The sequence below is a fragment of the Triturus cristatus genome, chromosome 5_1 (assembly GCF_964204655.1).
Source record: "Triturus cristatus chromosome 5_1, aTriCri1.1, whole genome shotgun sequence".
NCBI classification, from domain to species: Eukaryota; Metazoa; Chordata; class Amphibia; order Caudata; family Salamandridae; genus Triturus; species Triturus cristatus.
The window spans coordinates 924944890-924961488 of NC_140587.1; the positions used below are offsets into that span (position 1 = coordinate 924944890).

Genomic DNA, 16599 nt, shown 5'->3' on the forward strand with positions numbered 1-16599 from the left:
GAATCAATTTGATATAGATGTGGAATTATATATTAATGTTAAAGTGCCTTGAACATCCATTAATGGTTCAAAGTTCTAACACTAAGTAATTAATCTCCCATTTATTACAAGTAATTTAGGAAAGTCTAGTTTTGATTTTTTGATAATGCTTAAAGACACCATGAATGTAAACAGCTGAATATAAGATTTCCATCTATCTCGGGTTAACAATCAGTAGCACTTCATCATCTGTTATTTCTTCAGTAGTATGCTATAAATATAGTAAGCCTATTATCTGATTCTGTTAGAACATGAAGTTAAAAATGCCAAGAACATACTTTCTACCACTCTCCAAGCAAACACTTAACGCTGCTTTAATGTTGAAATAGATGCATTTTCTTCTGTATCTTGTTTAAATCTATATTTCCTTTGAGCAGAAGCTGATAGAATGAGAAGATGAATTAATTTAATATAGATTATGAACTGTTATTTATTGCTAAACCACATGGAAAATACATTAATGGTTCTAAGTTTTAACACTAAGATTGAAAATCTCATTTGTATTGATTTTTTTGTGATATTTGTTTCTTCATGTCGATAATATATAAATATACCTTATGGGTAAACAGCTGAAAATAAGCTTTCAAACTATCTGGGGTTCACTGACATTAGCAATTCTTCATATGCTTGTTCCCCAGCCCAGCACGAGCGGCGGCCTGTTAGCTCAGTTGGTTAGAGCGTGGTGCTAATAACGCCAAGGTCACAGGTTCGATCCCTGTACAGGCCAAGTTTCTGTGTTAAATAAAAGATGCTTTTTCTTCTGTCTCTTTGTTATCTGTATATCTCTTTGGAGCAAGAGCTGCTAGAATCATTAGTTGAATCAATTTGATATAGATGTGGAATTATATATTAATGTTAAAGTGCCTTGAACATCCATTAATGGTTGTAAGTTCTAACACTAAGTAACTAAATCTCTCATTTATTACAAGCATTTTCTTCTGTCTGATGTTTATCTCTATATTTCCTTTGAGCAGGAGCTGATAGAATGAGTAGATGAATTAATTTAATATAGATGATGAACTGTTATTTATTGCTAAACCACATAGAACATACATTAATGGTTCTAAGTTTTAACACTAAGAATGAAAATCTCATTTGTATTGATTTTTTTGTGATATTTGTTTCTTCATGTCGATAATATATAAATATACCTTATGGGTAAACAGCTGAAAATAAGCTTTCAATCTATCTGGGGTTCACTGACATTAGCAGTTCTGCATATGCTTGTCCCCCAGCACAGCACGAACGGCGGCCTGTTAGCTCAGTTGGTTAGAGCGTGGTGCTAATAACGCCAAGGTCACAGGTTCGATCCCTGTACAGGCCAAGTTTCTGTGTTAAAAAAAAGATGCTTTTTCTTGTGTCTCTTTGTTAACTGTATATCTCTTTGGAGCAAGAGCTGCTAGTAGTTGAATCAATTTGATATAGATGTGGAATTATATATTAATGTTAAAGTGCCTTGAACATCCATTAATGGTTGTAAGTTCTAACACTAAGTAACTAAATCTCTCATTTATTACAAGCATTTTCTTCTGTCTGATGTTTATCTCTATATTTCCTTTGAGCAGGAGCTGATAGAATGAGTAGATGAATTAATTTAATATAGATGATGAACTGTTATTTATTGCTAAACCACATGGAAAATACATTAATGGTTCTAAGTTTTAACACTAAGATTGAAAATCTCATTTGTATTGATTTTTTTGTGATATTTGTTTCTTCATGTCGATAATATATAAATATACCTTATGGGTAAAGAGCTGAAAATAAGCTTTCAAACTATCTGGGGTTCACTGACATTAGCAATTCTTCATATGCTTGTCCCCCAGCCCAGCACGAACGGCGGCCTGTTAGCTCAGTTGGTTAGAGCGTGGTGCTAATAACGCCAAGGTCACAGGTTCGATCCCTGTACAGGCCAAGTTTCTGTGTTCAATAAAAGATGCTTTTTCTTGTGTCTCTTTGTTATCTGTATATCTCTTTGGAGCAAGAGCTGCTAGAATGATTAGTTGAATCAATGTGATATAGATGTGGAATTATATATTAATGTTAAAGTGCCTTGAACATCCATTAATGGTTCAAAGTTCTAACACTAAGTAATTCATCTCCCATTTATTACAAGTAATTTAGGAAAGTCTAGTTTTGATTTTTTGATAATGCTTAAAGACACCATGAATGTAAACAGCTGAATATAAGATTTCCATCTATCTCTGGTTAACAATCAGTAGCACTTCATCATCTGTTATTTCTTCACTAGTATGCTATAAAAATAGTAAGCCTATTATCTGATTCTGTTAGAACATGAAGTTAAAAATGCCAAGAACATACTTTCTACCACTCTCCAAGCAAACACTTAACGCTGCTTTAATGTTGAAATAAATGCATTTTCTTCTGTATCTTGTTTAAATCTATATTTCCTTTGAGCAGAAGCTGATAGAATGAGTAGATGAATTAATTTAATATAGATGATGAACTGTTATTTATTACTAAACCACATGGAAAATACATTAATGGTTCTAAGTTTTAACACTAAGAATGAAAATCTCATTTGTATTGATTTTTTTGTGATATTTGTTTCTTCATGTCGATAATATATAAATATACCTTATGGGTAAACAGCTGAAAATAAGCTTTCAAACTATCTGGGGTTCACTGACATTACCACTTCTTCATATGCTTGTCCCCCAGCCCAGCACGAACAGCGGCCTGTTAGCTCAGTTGGTTAGAGCGTGGTGCTAATAACGCCAAGGTCACAGGTTCGATCCCTGTACAGGCCAAGTTTCTGTGTTAAATAAAAGATGCTTTTTCTTCTGTCTCTTTGTTATCTGTATATCTCTTTGGAGCAAGAGCTGCTAGAATCATTAGTTGAATCAATTTGATATAGATGTGGAATTATATATTAATGTTAAAGTGCCTTGAACATCCATTAATGGTTGTAAGTTCTAACACTAAGTAACTAAATCTCTCATTTATTACAAGCATTTTCTTCTGTCTGATGTTTATCTCTATATTTCCTTTGAGCAGAAGCTGATAGAATGAGTAGATGAATTAATTTAATATAGATGATAAACTGTTATTTATTGCTAAACCACATAGAAAATACATTAATGGTTCTAAGTTTTAACACTAAGAATGAAAATCTCATTTGTATTGATTTTTTTGTGATATTTGTTTCTTCATGTCGATAATATATACATATACCTTATGGGTAAACAGCTGAAAATAAGCTTTCAAACTATCTGGGGTTCAATGACATTGGCCATTCTTCATATGCTTGTCCCCCAGCCCAGCACGAACAGCGGCCTGTTAGCTCAGTTGGTTAGAGCGTGGTGCTAATAACGCCAAGGTCACAGGTTCGATCCCTGTACAGGCCAAGTTTCTGTGTTAAAAAAAAGATGCTTTTTCTTGTGTCTCTTTGATAACTGTATATCTCTTTGGAGCAAGAGCTGCTAGAATCATTAGTTGAATCAATTTGATATAGATGTGGAATTATATATTAATGTTAAAGTGCCTTGAACATCCATTAATGGTTGTAAGTTCTAACACTAAGTAACTAAATCTCTCATTTATTACAAGCATTTTCTTCTGTCTGATGTTTATCTCTATATTTCCTTTGAGCAGGAGCTGATAGAATGAGTAGATGAATTAATTTAATATAGATGATGAACTGTTATTTATTGCTAAACCACATAGAACATACATTAATGGTTCTAAGTTTTAACACTAAGAATGAAAATCTCATTTGTATTGATTTTTTTGTGATATTTGTTTCTTCATGTCGATAATATATAAATATACCTTATGGGTAAACAGCTGAAAATAAGCTTTCAAACTATCTGGGGTTCACTGACATTGGCAATTCTTCATATGCTTGTCCCCCAGCCCAGCACAAACAGCGGCCTGTTAGCTCAGTTGGTTAGAGCGTGGTGCTAATAACGCCAAGGTCACAGGTTCGATCCCTGTACAGGCCAAGTTTCTGTGTTAAAAAAAAGATGCTTTTTCTTGTGTCTCTTTGTTAACTGTATATCTCTTTGGAGCAAGAGCTGCTAGAATGATTAGTTGAATCAATTTGATATAGATGTGGAATTATATATCAATGTTAAAGTGCCTTGAACATCCATTAATGGTTCAAAGTTCTAACACTAAGTAATTAATCTCCCATTTATTACAAGTAATTTAGGAAAGTCTAGTTTTGATTTTTTGATAATGCTTAAAGACACCATGAATGTAAACAGCTGAATATAAGATTTCCATCTATCTCGGGTTAACAATCAGTAGCACTTCATCATCTGTTATTTCTTCAGTAGTATGCTATAAATATAGTAAGCCTATTATCTGATTCTGTTAGAACATGAAGTTAAAAATGCCAAGAACATACTTTCTACCACTCTCCAAGCAAACACTTAACGCTGCTTTAATGTTGAAATAAATGCATTTTCTTCTGTCTGATGTTTATCTCTATATTTCCTTTGAGCAGGAGCTGATAGAATGAGTAGATGAATTAATTTAATATAGATGATGAACTGTTATTTATTGCTAAACCACATAGAACATACATTAATGGTTCTAAGTTTTAACACTAAGAATGAAAATCTCATTTGTATTGATTTTTTTGTGATATTTGTTTCTTCATGTCGATAATATATAAATATACCTTATGGGTAAACAGCTGAAAATAAGCTTTCAAACTATCTGGGGTTCACTGACATTAGCAATTCTTCATATGCTTGTCCCCCAGCCCAGCACGAGCGGCGGCCTGTTAGCTCAGTTGGTTAGAGCGTGGTGCTAATAACGCCAAGGTCACAGGTTCGATCCCTGTACAGGCCAAGTTTCTGTGTTAAATAAAAGATGCTTTTTCTTCTGTCTCTTTGTTATCTGTATATCTCTTTGGAGCAAGAGCTGCTAGAATCATTAGTTGAATCAATTTGATATAGATGTGGAATTATATATGAATGTTAAAGTGCCTTGAACATCCATTAATGGTTGTAAGTTCTAACACTAAGTAACTAAATCTCTCATTTATTCCAAGCATTTTCTTCTGTCTGATGTTTATCTCTATATTTCCTTTGAGCAGGAGCTGATAGAATAAGTAGATGAATTAATTTAATATAGATGATGAACTGTTATTTATTGCTAAACCACATAGAACATACATTAATGGTTCTAAGTTTTAACACTAAGAATGAAAATCTCATTTGTATTGATTTTTTTGTGATATTTGTTTCTTCATGTCGATAATATATAAATATACCTTATGGGTAAACAGCTGAAAATAAGCTTTCAAACTATCTGGGGTTCACTGACATTAGCAGTTCTGCATATGCTTGTCCCCCAGCACAGCACGAACGGCGGCCTGTTAGCTCAGTTGGTTAGAGCGTGGTGCTAATAACGCCAAGGTCACAGGTTCGATCCCTGTACAGGCCAAGTCTCTGTGTTAAAAAAAAGATGCTTTTTCTTGTGTCTCTTTGTTAACTGTATATCTCTTTGGAGCAAGAGCTGCTAGTAGTTGAATCAATTTGATATAGATGTGGAATTATATATTAATGTTAAAGTGCCTTGAACATCCATTAATGGTTCAAAGTTCTAACACTAAGTAATTAATCTCCCATTTATTACAAGTAATTTAGGAAAGTCTAGTTTTGATTTTTTGATAATGCTTAAAGACACCATGAATGTAAACAGCTGAATATAAGATTTCCATCTATCTCGGGTTAACAATCAGTAGCACTTCATCATCTGTTATTTCTTCAGTAGTATGCTATAAATATAGTAAGCCTATTATCTGATTCTGTTAGAACATGAAGTTAAAAATGCCAAGAACATACTTTCTACCACTCTCCAAGCAAACACTTAACGCTGCTTTAATGTTGAAATAGATGCATTTTCTTCTGTATCTTGTTTAAATCTATATTTCCTTTGAGCAGAAGCTGATAGAATGAGAAGATGAATTAATTTAATATAGATTATGAACTGTTATTTATTGCTAAACCACATGGAAAATACATTAATGGTTCTAAGTTTTAACACTAAGATTGAAAATCTCATTTGTATTGATTTTTTTGTGATATTTGTTTCTTCATGTCGATAATATATAAATATACCTTATGGGTAAACAGCTGAAAATAAGCTTTCAAACTATCTGGGGTTCACTGACATTAGCAATTCTTCATATGCTTGTCCCCCAGCCCAGCACGAGCGGCGGCCTGTTAGCTCAGTTGGTTAGAGCGTGGTGCTAATAACGCCAAGGTCACAGGTTCGATCCCTGTACAGGCCAAGTTTCTGTGTTAAATAAAAGATGCTTTTTCTTCTGTCTCTTTGTTATCTGTATATCTCTTTGGAGCAAGAGCTGCTAGAATCATTAGTTGAATCAATTTGATATAGATGTGGAATTATATATTAATGTTAAAGTGCCTTGAACATCCATTAATGGTTGTAAGTTCTAACACTAAGTAACTAAATCTCTCATTTATTACAAGCATTTTCTTCTGTCTGATGTTTATCTCTATATTTCCTTTGAGCAGGAGCTGATAGAATGAGTAGATGAATTAATTTAATATAGATGATGAACTGTTATTTATTGCTAAACCACATAGAACATACATTAATGGTTCTAAGTTTTAACACTAAGAATGAAAATCTCATTTGTATTGATTTTTTTGTGATATTTGTTTCTTCATGTCGATAATATATAAATATACCTTATGGGTAAACAGCTGAAAATAAGCTTTCAATCTATCTGGGGTTCACTGACATTAGCAGTTCTGCATATGCTTGTCCCCCAGCACAGCACGAACGGCGGCCTGTTAGCTCAGTTGGTTAGAGCGTGGTGCTAATAACGCCAAGGTCACAGGTTCGATCCCTGTACAGGCCAAGTTTCTGTGTTAAAAAAAAGATGCTTTTTCTTGTGTCTCTTTGTTAACTGTATATCTCTTTGGAGCAAGAGCTGCTAGTAGTTGAATCAATTTGATATAGATGTGGAATTATATATTAATGTTAAAGTGCCTTGAACATCCATTAATGGTTGTAAGTTCTAACACTAAGTAACTAAATCTCTCATTTATTACAAGCATTTTCTTCTGTCTGATGTTTATCTCTATATTTCCTTTGAGCAGGAGCTGATAGAATGAGTAGATGAATTAATTTAATATAGATGATGAACTGTTATTTATTGCTAAACCACATGGAAAATACATTAATGGTTCTAAGTTTTAACACTAAGATTGAAAATCTCATTTGTATTGATTTTTTTGTGATATTTGTTTCTTCATGTCGATAATATATAAATATACCTTATGGGTAAAGAGCTGAAAATAAGCTTTCAAACTATCTGGGGTTCACTGACATTAGCAATTCTTCATATGCTTGTCCCCCAGCCCAGCACGAACGGCGGCCTGTTAGCTCAGTTGGTTAGAGCGTGGTGCTAATAACGCCAAGGTCACAGGTTCGATCCCTGTACAGGCCAAGTTTCTGTGTTCAATAAAAGATGCTTTTTCTTGTGTCTCTTTGTTATCTGTATATCTCTTTGGAGCAAGAGCTGCTAGAATGATTAGTTGAATCAATGTGATATAGATGTGGAATTATATATTAATGTTAAAGTGCCTTGAACATCCATTAATGGTTCAAAGTTCTAACACTAAGTAATTCATCTCCCATTTATTACAAGTAATTTAGGAAAGTCTAGTTTTGATTTTTTGATAATGCTTAAAGACACCATGAATGTAAACAGCTGAATATAAGATTTCCATCTATCTCTGGTTAACAATCAGTAGCACTTCATCATCTGTTATTTCTTCACTAGTATGCTATAAAAATAGTAAGCCTATTATCTGATTCTGTTAGAACATGAAGTTAAAAATGCCAAGAACATACTTTCTACCACTCTCCAAGCAAACACTTAACGCTGCTTTAATGTTGAAATAAATGCATTTTCTTCTGTATCTTGTTTAAATCTATATTTCCTTTGAGCAGAAGCTGATAGAATGAGTAGATGAATTAATTTAATATAGATGATGAACTGTTATTTATTACTAAACCACATGGAAAATACATTAATGGTTCTAAGTTTTAACACTAAGAATGAAAATCTCATTTGTATTGATTTTTTTGTGATATTTGTTTCTTCATGTCGATAATATATAAATATACCTTATGGGTAAACAGCTGAAAATAAGCTTTCAAACTATCTGGGGTTCACTGACATTACCACTTCTTCATATGCTTGTCCCCCAGCCCAGCACGAACAGCGGCCTGTTAGCTCAGTTGGTTAGAGCGTGGTGCTAATAACGCCAAGGTCACAGGTTCGATCCCTGTACAGGCCAAGTTTCTGTGTTAAATAAAAGATGCTTTTTCTTCTGTCTCTTTGTTATCTGTATATCTCTTTGGAGCAAGAGCTGCTAGAATCATTAGTTGAATCAATTTGATATAGATGTGGAATTATATATTAATGTTAAAGTGCCTTGAACATCCATTAATGGTTGTAAGTTCTAACACTAAGTAACTAAATCTCTCATTTATTACAAGCATTTTCTTCTGTCTGATGTTTATCTCTATATTTCCTTTGAGCAGAAGCTGATAGAATGAGTAGATGAATTAATTTAATATAGATGATAAACTGTTATTTATTGCTAAACCACGTAGAAAATACATTAATGGTTCTAAGTTTTAACACTAAGAATGAAAATCTCATTTGTATTGATTTTTTTGTGATATTTGTTTCTTCATGTCGATAATATATACATATACCTTATGGGTAAACAGCTGAAAATAAGCTTTCAAACTATCTGGGGTTCACTGACATTGGCCATTCTTCATATGCTTGTCCCCCAGCCCAGCACGAACAGCGGCCTGTTAGCTCAGTTGGTTAGAGCGTGGTGCTAATAACGCCAAGGTCACAGGTTCGATCCCTGTACAGGCCAAGTTTCTGTGTTAAAAAAAAGATGCTTTTTCTTGTGTCTCTTTGATAACTGTATATCTCTTTGGAGCAAGAGCTGCTAGAATCATTAGTTGAATCAATTTGATATAGATGTGGAATTATATATTAATGTTAAAGTGCCTTGAACATCCATTAATGGTTGTAAGTTCTAACACTAAGTAACTAAATCTCTCATTTATTACAAGCATTTTCTTCTGTCTGATGTTTATCTCTATATTTCCTTTGAGCAGGAGCTGATAGAATGAGTAGATGAATTAATTTAATATAGATGATGAACTGTTATTTATTGCTAAACCACATAGAACATACATTAATGGTTCTAAGTTTTAACACTAAGAATGAAAATCTCATTTGTATTGATTTTTTTGTGATATTTGTTTCTTCATGTCGATAATATATAAATATACCTTATGGGTAAACAGCTGAAAATAAGCTTTCAAACTATCTGGGGTTCACTGACATTGGCAATTCTTCATATGCTTGTCCCCCAGCCCAGCACAAACAGCGGCCTGTTAGCTCAGTTGGTTAGAGCGTGGTGCTAATAACGCCAAGGTCACAGGTTCGATCCCTGTACAGGCCAAGTTTCTGTGTTAAAAAAAAGATGCTTTTTCTTGTGTCTCTTTGTTAACTGTATATCTCTTTGGAGCAAGAGCTGCTAGAATGATTAGTTGAATCAATTTGATATAGATGTGGAATTATATATCAATGTTAAAGTGCCTTGAACATCCATTAATGGTTCAAAGTTCTAACACTAAGTAATTAATCTCCCATTTATTACAAGTAATTTAGGAAAGTCTAGTTTTGATTTTTTGATAATGCTTAAAGACACCATGAATGTAAACAGCTGAATATAAGATTTCCATCTATCTCGGGTTAACAATCAGTAGCACTTCATCATCTGTTATTTCTTCAGTAGTATGCTATAAATATAGTAAGCCTATTATCTGATTCTGTTAGAACATGAAGTTAAAAATGCCAAGAACATACTTTCTACCACTCTCCAAGCAAACACTTAACGCTGCTTTAATGTTGAAATAAATGCATTTTCTTCTGTATCTTGTTTAAATCTATATTTCCTTTGAGCAGAAGCTGATAGAATGAGTAGATGAATTAATTTAATATAGATGATGAACTGTTATTTATTGCTAAACCACATGGAAAATACATTAATGGTTCTAAGTTTTAACACTAAGAATGAAAATCTCATTTGTATTGATTTTTTTGTGATATTTGTTTCTTCATGTCGATAATATATAAATATACCTTATGGGTAAACAGCTGAAAATAAGCTTTCAAACTATCTGGGGTTCACTGACATTAGCAGTTCTTCATATGCTTGTCCCCCAGCCCAGCACGAACAGCGGCCTGTTAGCTCAGTTGGTTAGAGCGTGGTGCTAATAACGCCAAGGTCACAGGTTCCATCCCTGTACAGGCCAAGTTTCTGTGTTAAATAAAAGATGCTTTTTCTTGTGTCTCTTTGTTAACTGTATATCTCTTTGGAGCAAGAGCTGCTAGAATCATTAGTTGAATCAATTTGATATAGATGTGGAATTATATATTAATGTTAAAGTGCCTTGAACATCCATTAATGGTTGTAAGTTCTAACACTAAGTAACTAAATCTCTCATTTATTACAAGCATTTTCTTCTGTCTGATGTTTATCTCTATATTTCCTTTGAGCAGGAGCTGATAGAATGAGTAGATGAATTAATTTAATATAGATGATGAACTGTTATTTATTGCTAAACCACATAGAACATACATTAATGGTTCTAAGTTTTAACACTAAGAATGAAAATCTCATTTGTATTGATTTTTTTGTGATATTTGTTTCTTCATGTCGATAATATATAAATATACCTTATGGGTAAACAGCTGAAAATAAGCTTTCAATCTATCTGGGGTTCACTGACATTAGCAGTTCTGCATATGCTTGTCCCCCAGCACAGCACGAACGGCGGCCTGTTAGCTCAGTTGGTTAGAGCGTGGTGCTAATAACGCCAAGGTCACAGGTTCGATCCCTGTACAGGCCAAGTTTCTGTGTTAAAAAAAAGATGCTTTTTCTTGTGTCTCTTTGTTAACTGTATATCTCTTTGGAGCAAGAGCTGCTAGTAGTTGAATCAATTTGATATAGATGTGGAATTATATATTAATGTTAAAGTGCCTTGAACATCCATTAATGGTTGTAAGTTCTAACACTAAGTAACTAAATCTCTCATTTATTACAAGCATTTTCTTCTGTCTGATGTTTATCTCTATATTTCCTTTGAGCAGGAGCTGATAGAATGAGTAGATGAATTAATTTAATATAGATGATGAACTGTTATTTATTGCTAAACCACATGGAAAATACATTAATGGTTCTAAGTTTTAACACTAAGATTGAAAATCTCATTTGTATTGATTTTTTTGTGATATTTGTTTCTTCATGTCGATAATATATAAATATACCTTATGGGTAAAGAGCTGAAAATAAGCTTTCAAACTATCTGGGGTTCACTGACATTAGCAATTCTTCATATGCTTGTCCCCCAGCCCAGCACGAACGGCGGCCTGTTAGCTCAGTTGGTTAGAGCGTGGTGCTAATAACGCCAAGGTCACAGGTTCGATCCCTGTACAGGCCAAGTTTCTGTGTTCAATAAAAGATGCTTTTTCTTGTGTCTCTTTGTTATCTGTATATCTCTTTGGAGCAAGAGCTGCTAGAATGATTAGTTGAATCAATGTGATATAGATGTGGAATTATATATTAATGTTAAAGTGCCTTGAACATCCATTAATGGTTCAAAGTTCTAACACTAAGTAATTCATCTCCCATTTATTACAAGTAATTTAGGAAAGTCTAGTTTTGATTTTTTGATAATGCTTAAAGACACCATGAATGTAAACAGCTGAATATAAGATTTCCATCTATCTCTGGTTAACAATCAGTAGCACTTCATCATCTGTTATTTCTTCACTAGTATGCTATAAAAATAGTAAGCCTATTATCTGATTCTGTTAGAACATGAAGTTAAAAATGCCAAGAACATACTTTCTACCACTCTCCAAGCAAACACTTAACGCTGCTTTAATGTTGAAATAAATGCATTTTCTTCTGTATCTTGTTTAAATCTATATTTCCTTTGAGCAGAAGCTGATAGAATGAGTAGATGAATTAATTTAATATAGATGATGAACTGTTATTTATTACTAAACCACATGGAAAATACATTAATGGTTCTAAGTTTTAACACTAAGAATGAAAATCTCATTTGTATTGATTTTTTTGTGATATTTGTTTCTTCATGTCGATAATATATAAATATACCTTATGGGTAAACAGCTGAAAATAAGCTTTCAAACTATCTGGGGTTCACTGACATTACCACTTCTTCATATGCTTGTCCCCCAGCCCAGCACGAACAGCGGCCTGTTAGCTCAGTTGGTTAGAGCGTGGTGCTAATAACGCCAAGGTCACAGGTTCGATCCCTGTACAGGCCAAGTTTCTGTGTTAAATAAAAGATGCTTTTTCTTCTGTCTCTTTGTTATCTGTATATCTCTTTGGAGCAAGAGCTGCTAGAATCATTAGTTGAATCAATTTGATATAGATGTGGAATTATATATTAATGTTAAAGTGCCTTGAACATCCATTAATGGTTGTAAGTTCTAACACTAAGTAACTAAATCTCTCATTTATTACAAGCATTTTCTTCTGTCTGATGTTTATCTCTATATTTCCTTTGAGCAGAAGCTGATAGAATGAGTAGATGAATTAATTTAATATAGATGATAAACTGTTATTTATTGCTAAACCACATAGAAAATACATTAATGGTTCTAAGTTTTAACACTAAGAATGAAAATCTCATTTGTATTGATTTTTTTGTGATATTTGTTTCTTCATGTCGATAATATATACATATACCTTATGGGTAAACAGCTGAAAATAAGCTTTCAAACTATCTGGGGTTCACTGACATTGGCCATTCTTCATATGCTTGTCCCCCAGCCCAGCACGAACAGCGGCCTGTTAGCTCAGTTGGTTAGAGCGTGGTGCTAATAACGCCAAGGTCACAGGTTCGATCCCTGTACAGGCCAAGTTTCTGTGTTAAAAAAAAGATGCTTTTTCTTGTGTCTCTTTGATAACTGTATATCTCTTTGGAGCAAGAGCTGCTAGAATCATTAGTTGAATCAATTTGATATAGATGTGGAATTATATATTAATGTTAAAGTGCCTTGAACATCCATTAATGGTTGTAAGTTCTAACACTAAGTAACTAAATCTCTCATTTATTACAAGCATTTTCTTCTGTCTGATGTTTATCTCTATATTTCCTTTGAGCAGGAGCTGATAGAATGAGTAGATGAATTAATTTAATATAGATGATGAACTGTTATTTATTGCTAAACCACATAGAACATACATTAATGGTTCTAAGTTTTAACACTAAGAATGAAAATCTCATTTGTATTGATTTTTTTGTGATATTTGTTTCTTCATGTCGATAATATATAAATATACCTTATGGGTAAACAGCTGAAAATAAGCTTTCAAACTATCTGGGGTTCACTGACATTGGCAATTCTTCATATGCTTGTCCCCCAGCCCAGCACAAACAGCGGCCTGTTAGCTCAGTTGGTTAGAGCGTGGTGCTAATAACGCCAAGGTCACAGGTTCGATCCCTGTACAGGCCAAGTTTCTGTGTTAAAAAAAAGATGCTTTTTCTTGTGTCTCTTTGTTAACTGTATATCTCTTTGGAGCAAGAGCTGCTAGAATGATTAGTTGAATCAATTTGATATAGATGTGGAATTATATATCAATGTTAAAGTGCCTTGAACATCCATTAATGGTTCAAAGTTCTAACACTAAGTAATTAATCTCCCATTTATTACAAGTAATTTAGGAAAGTCTAGTTTTGATTTTTTGATAATGCTTAAAGACACCATGAATGTAAACAGCTGAATATAAGATTTCCATCTATCTCGGGTTAACAATCAGTAGCACTTCATCATCTGTTATTTCTTCAGTAGTATGCTATAAATATAGTAAGCCTATTATCTGATTCTGTTAGAACATGAAGTTAAAAATGCCAAGAACATACTTTCTACCACTCTCCAAGCAAACACTTAACGCTGCTTTAATGTTGAAATAAATGCATTTTCTTCTGTATCTTGTTTAAATCTATATTTCCTTTGAGCAGAAGCTGATAGAATGAGTAGATGAATTAATTTAATATAGATGATGAACTGTTATTTATTGCTAAACCACATGGAAAATACATTAATGGTTCTAAGTTTTAACACTAAGAATGAAAATCTCATTTGTATTGATTTTTTTGTGATATTTGTTTCTTCATGTCGATAATATATACATATACCTTATGGGTAAACAGCTGAAAATAAGCTTTCAAACTATCTGGGGTTCACTGACATTAGCAGTTCTTCATATGCTTGTCCCCCAGCCCAGCACGAACAGCGGCCTGTTAGCTCAGTTGGTTAGAGCGTGGTGCTAATAACGCCAAGGTCACAGGTTCCATCCCTGTACAGGCCAAGTTTCTGTGTTAAATAAAAGATGCTTTTTCTTGTGTCTCTTTGTTAACTGTATATCTCTTTGGAGCAAGAGCTGCTAGAATCATTAGTTGAATCAATTTGATATAGATGTGGAATTATATATTAATGTTAAAGTGCCTTGAACATCCATTAATGGTTGTAAGTTCTAACACTAAGTAACTAAATCTCTCATTTATTACAAGCATTTTCTTCTGTCTGATGTTTATCTCTATATTTCCTTTGAGCAGGAGCTGATAGAATGAGTAGATGAATTAATTTAATATAGATGATGAACTGTTATTTATTGCTAAACCACATAGAACATACATTAATGGTTCTAAGTTTTAACACTAAGAATGAAAATCTCATTTGTATTGATTTTTTTGTGATATTTGTTTCTTCATGTCGATAATATATAAATATACCTTATGGGTAAACAGCTGAAAATAAGCTTTCAAACTATCTGGGGTTCACTGACATTAGCAATTCTTCATATGCTTGTCCCCCAGCCCAGCACAAACAGCGGCCTGTTAGCTCAGTTGGTTAGAGCGTGGTGCTAATAACGCCAAGCTCACAGGTTCGATCCCTGTACAGGCCAAGTTTCTGTGTTAAAAAAAAGATGCTTTTTCTTGTGTCTCTTTGTTAACTGTATATCTCTTTGGAGCAAGAGCTGCTAGAATCATTAGTTGAATCAATTTGATATAGATGTGGAATTATATATTAATGTTAAAGTGCCTTGAACATCCATTAATGGTTGTAAGTTCTAACACTAAGTAACTAAATCTCTCATTTATTACAAGCATTTTCTTCTTTCTGATGTTTAGCTCTATATTTCCTTTGAGCAGGAGCTGATAGAATGAGTAGATGAATTAATTTAATATAGATGATGAACTGTTATTTATTGCTAAACCACATAGAACATACATTAATGGTTCTAAGTTTTAACACTAAGAATGAAAATCTCATTTGTATTGATTTTTTTGTGATATTTGTTTCTTCATGTCGATAATATATAAATATACCTTATGGGTAAACAGCTGAAAATAAGCTTTCAAACTATCTGGGGTTCACTGACATTAGCAATTCTTCATATGCTTGTCCCCCAGCCCAGCACGAACGGCGGCCTGTTAGCACAGTTGGTTAGAGCGTGGTGCTAATAACGCCAAGGTCACTGGTTCGATCCCTGTACATGCCAAGTTTCTGTGTTAAATAAAAGATGCTTTTTCTTCTGTCTCTTTGTTATCTGTATATCTCTTTGGAGCAAGAGCTGCTAGAATCATTAGTTGAATCAATTTGATATAGATGTGGAATTATATATTAATGTTAAAGTGCCTTGAACATCCATTAATGGTTCAAAGTTCTAACACTAAGTAATTAATCTCCCATTTATTACAAGTAATTTAGGAAAGTCTAGTTTTGATTTTTTGATAATGCTTAAAGACACCATGAATGTAAACAGCTGAATATAAGATTTCCATCTATCTCGGGTTAACAATCAGTAGCACTTCATCATCTGTTATTTCTTCAGTAGTATGCTATAAATATAGTAAGCCTATTATCTGATTCTGTTAGAACATGAAGTTAAAAATGCCAAGAACATACTTTCTACCACTCTCCAAGCAAACACTTAACGCTGCTTTAATGTTGAAATAGATGCATTTTCTTCTGTATCTTGTTTAAATCTATATTTCCTTTGAGCAGAAGCTGATAGAATGAGTAGATGAATTAATTTAATATAGATTATGAACTGTTATTTATTGCTAAACCACATGGAAAATACATTAATGGTTCTAAGTTTTAACACTAAGATTGAAAATCTCATTTGTATTGATTTTTTTGTGATATTTGTTTCTTCATGTCGATAATATATAAATATACCTTATGGGTAAACAGCTGAAAATAAGCTTTCAAACTATCTGGGGTTCACTGACATTAGCAATTCTTCATATGCTTGTCCCCCAGCCCAGCACGAGCGGCGGCCTGTTAGCTCAGTTGGTTAGAGCGTGGTGCTAATAACGCCAAGGTCACAGGTTCGATCCCTGTACAGGCCAAGTTTCTGTGTTAAATAAAAGATGCTTTTTCTTCTGTCTCTTTGTTATCTGTAT

General features: G+C 33.4%; 20 non-coding genes across 20 annotated transcripts; all 20 read left to right on the forward strand.

The window, feature by feature from the left end:
• Positions 1-692: 692 nt before the first annotated feature.
• Positions 693-766, forward strand: TRNAI-AAU (transfer RNA isoleucine (anticodon AAU)). Its single transcript has one exon. It is a non-coding gene; the product is annotated as a tRNA-Ile (tRNA).
• A 523-nt stretch (positions 767-1289) lies between these two features.
• On the forward strand, positions 1290-1363 carry TRNAI-AAU (transfer RNA isoleucine (anticodon AAU)). The gene has a single exon. It is a non-coding gene; the product is annotated as a tRNA-Ile (tRNA).
• Positions 1364-1880: 517 nt separating this feature from the next.
• Positions 1881-1954, forward strand: TRNAI-AAU (transfer RNA isoleucine (anticodon AAU)). Its single transcript has one exon. It is a non-coding gene; the product is annotated as a tRNA-Ile (tRNA).
• Positions 1955-2736: 782 nt separating this feature from the next.
• On the forward strand, positions 2737-2810 carry TRNAI-AAU (transfer RNA isoleucine (anticodon AAU)). Its single transcript has one exon. It is a non-coding gene; the product is annotated as a tRNA-Ile (tRNA).
• A 523-nt stretch (positions 2811-3333) lies between these two features.
• Positions 3334-3407, forward strand: TRNAI-AAU (transfer RNA isoleucine (anticodon AAU)). The gene has a single exon. It is a non-coding gene; the product is annotated as a tRNA-Ile (tRNA).
• A 523-nt stretch (positions 3408-3930) lies between these two features.
• Positions 3931-4004, forward strand: TRNAI-AAU (transfer RNA isoleucine (anticodon AAU)). The gene has a single exon. It is a non-coding gene; the product is annotated as a tRNA-Ile (tRNA).
• Positions 4005-4786: 782 nt separating this feature from the next.
• Positions 4787-4860, forward strand: TRNAI-AAU (transfer RNA isoleucine (anticodon AAU)). The gene has a single exon. It is a non-coding gene; the product is annotated as a tRNA-Ile (tRNA).
• Positions 4861-5383: 523 nt separating this feature from the next.
• On the forward strand, positions 5384-5457 carry TRNAI-AAU (transfer RNA isoleucine (anticodon AAU)). The gene has a single exon. It is a non-coding gene; the product is annotated as a tRNA-Ile (tRNA).
• A 776-nt stretch (positions 5458-6233) lies between these two features.
• Positions 6234-6307, forward strand: TRNAI-AAU (transfer RNA isoleucine (anticodon AAU)). Its single transcript has one exon. It is a non-coding gene; the product is annotated as a tRNA-Ile (tRNA).
• A 523-nt stretch (positions 6308-6830) lies between these two features.
• Positions 6831-6904, forward strand: TRNAI-AAU (transfer RNA isoleucine (anticodon AAU)). Its single transcript has one exon. It is a non-coding gene; the product is annotated as a tRNA-Ile (tRNA).
• Positions 6905-7421: 517 nt separating this feature from the next.
• Positions 7422-7495, forward strand: TRNAI-AAU (transfer RNA isoleucine (anticodon AAU)). Its single transcript has one exon. It is a non-coding gene; the product is annotated as a tRNA-Ile (tRNA).
• Positions 7496-8277: 782 nt separating this feature from the next.
• On the forward strand, positions 8278-8351 carry TRNAI-AAU (transfer RNA isoleucine (anticodon AAU)). The gene has a single exon. It is a non-coding gene; the product is annotated as a tRNA-Ile (tRNA).
• Positions 8352-8874: 523 nt separating this feature from the next.
• Positions 8875-8948, forward strand: TRNAI-AAU (transfer RNA isoleucine (anticodon AAU)). Its single transcript has one exon. It is a non-coding gene; the product is annotated as a tRNA-Ile (tRNA).
• Positions 8949-9471: 523 nt separating this feature from the next.
• On the forward strand, positions 9472-9545 carry TRNAI-AAU (transfer RNA isoleucine (anticodon AAU)). The gene has a single exon. It is a non-coding gene; the product is annotated as a tRNA-Ile (tRNA).
• Positions 9546-10924: 1379 nt separating this feature from the next.
• Positions 10925-10998, forward strand: TRNAI-AAU (transfer RNA isoleucine (anticodon AAU)). Its single transcript has one exon. It is a non-coding gene; the product is annotated as a tRNA-Ile (tRNA).
• Positions 10999-11515: 517 nt separating this feature from the next.
• TRNAI-AAU (transfer RNA isoleucine (anticodon AAU)) lies at positions 11516-11589 on the forward strand. Its single transcript has one exon. It is a non-coding gene; the product is annotated as a tRNA-Ile (tRNA).
• Positions 11590-12371: 782 nt separating this feature from the next.
• Positions 12372-12445, forward strand: TRNAI-AAU (transfer RNA isoleucine (anticodon AAU)). The gene has a single exon. It is a non-coding gene; the product is annotated as a tRNA-Ile (tRNA).
• Positions 12446-12968: 523 nt separating this feature from the next.
• Positions 12969-13042, forward strand: TRNAI-AAU (transfer RNA isoleucine (anticodon AAU)). Its single transcript has one exon. It is a non-coding gene; the product is annotated as a tRNA-Ile (tRNA).
• Positions 13043-13565: 523 nt separating this feature from the next.
• Positions 13566-13639, forward strand: TRNAI-AAU (transfer RNA isoleucine (anticodon AAU)). The gene has a single exon. It is a non-coding gene; the product is annotated as a tRNA-Ile (tRNA).
• A 2832-nt stretch (positions 13640-16471) lies between these two features.
• Positions 16472-16545, forward strand: TRNAI-AAU (transfer RNA isoleucine (anticodon AAU)). The gene has a single exon. It is a non-coding gene; the product is annotated as a tRNA-Ile (tRNA).
• The last annotated feature ends 54 nt before the right edge of the window (positions 16546-16599 follow it).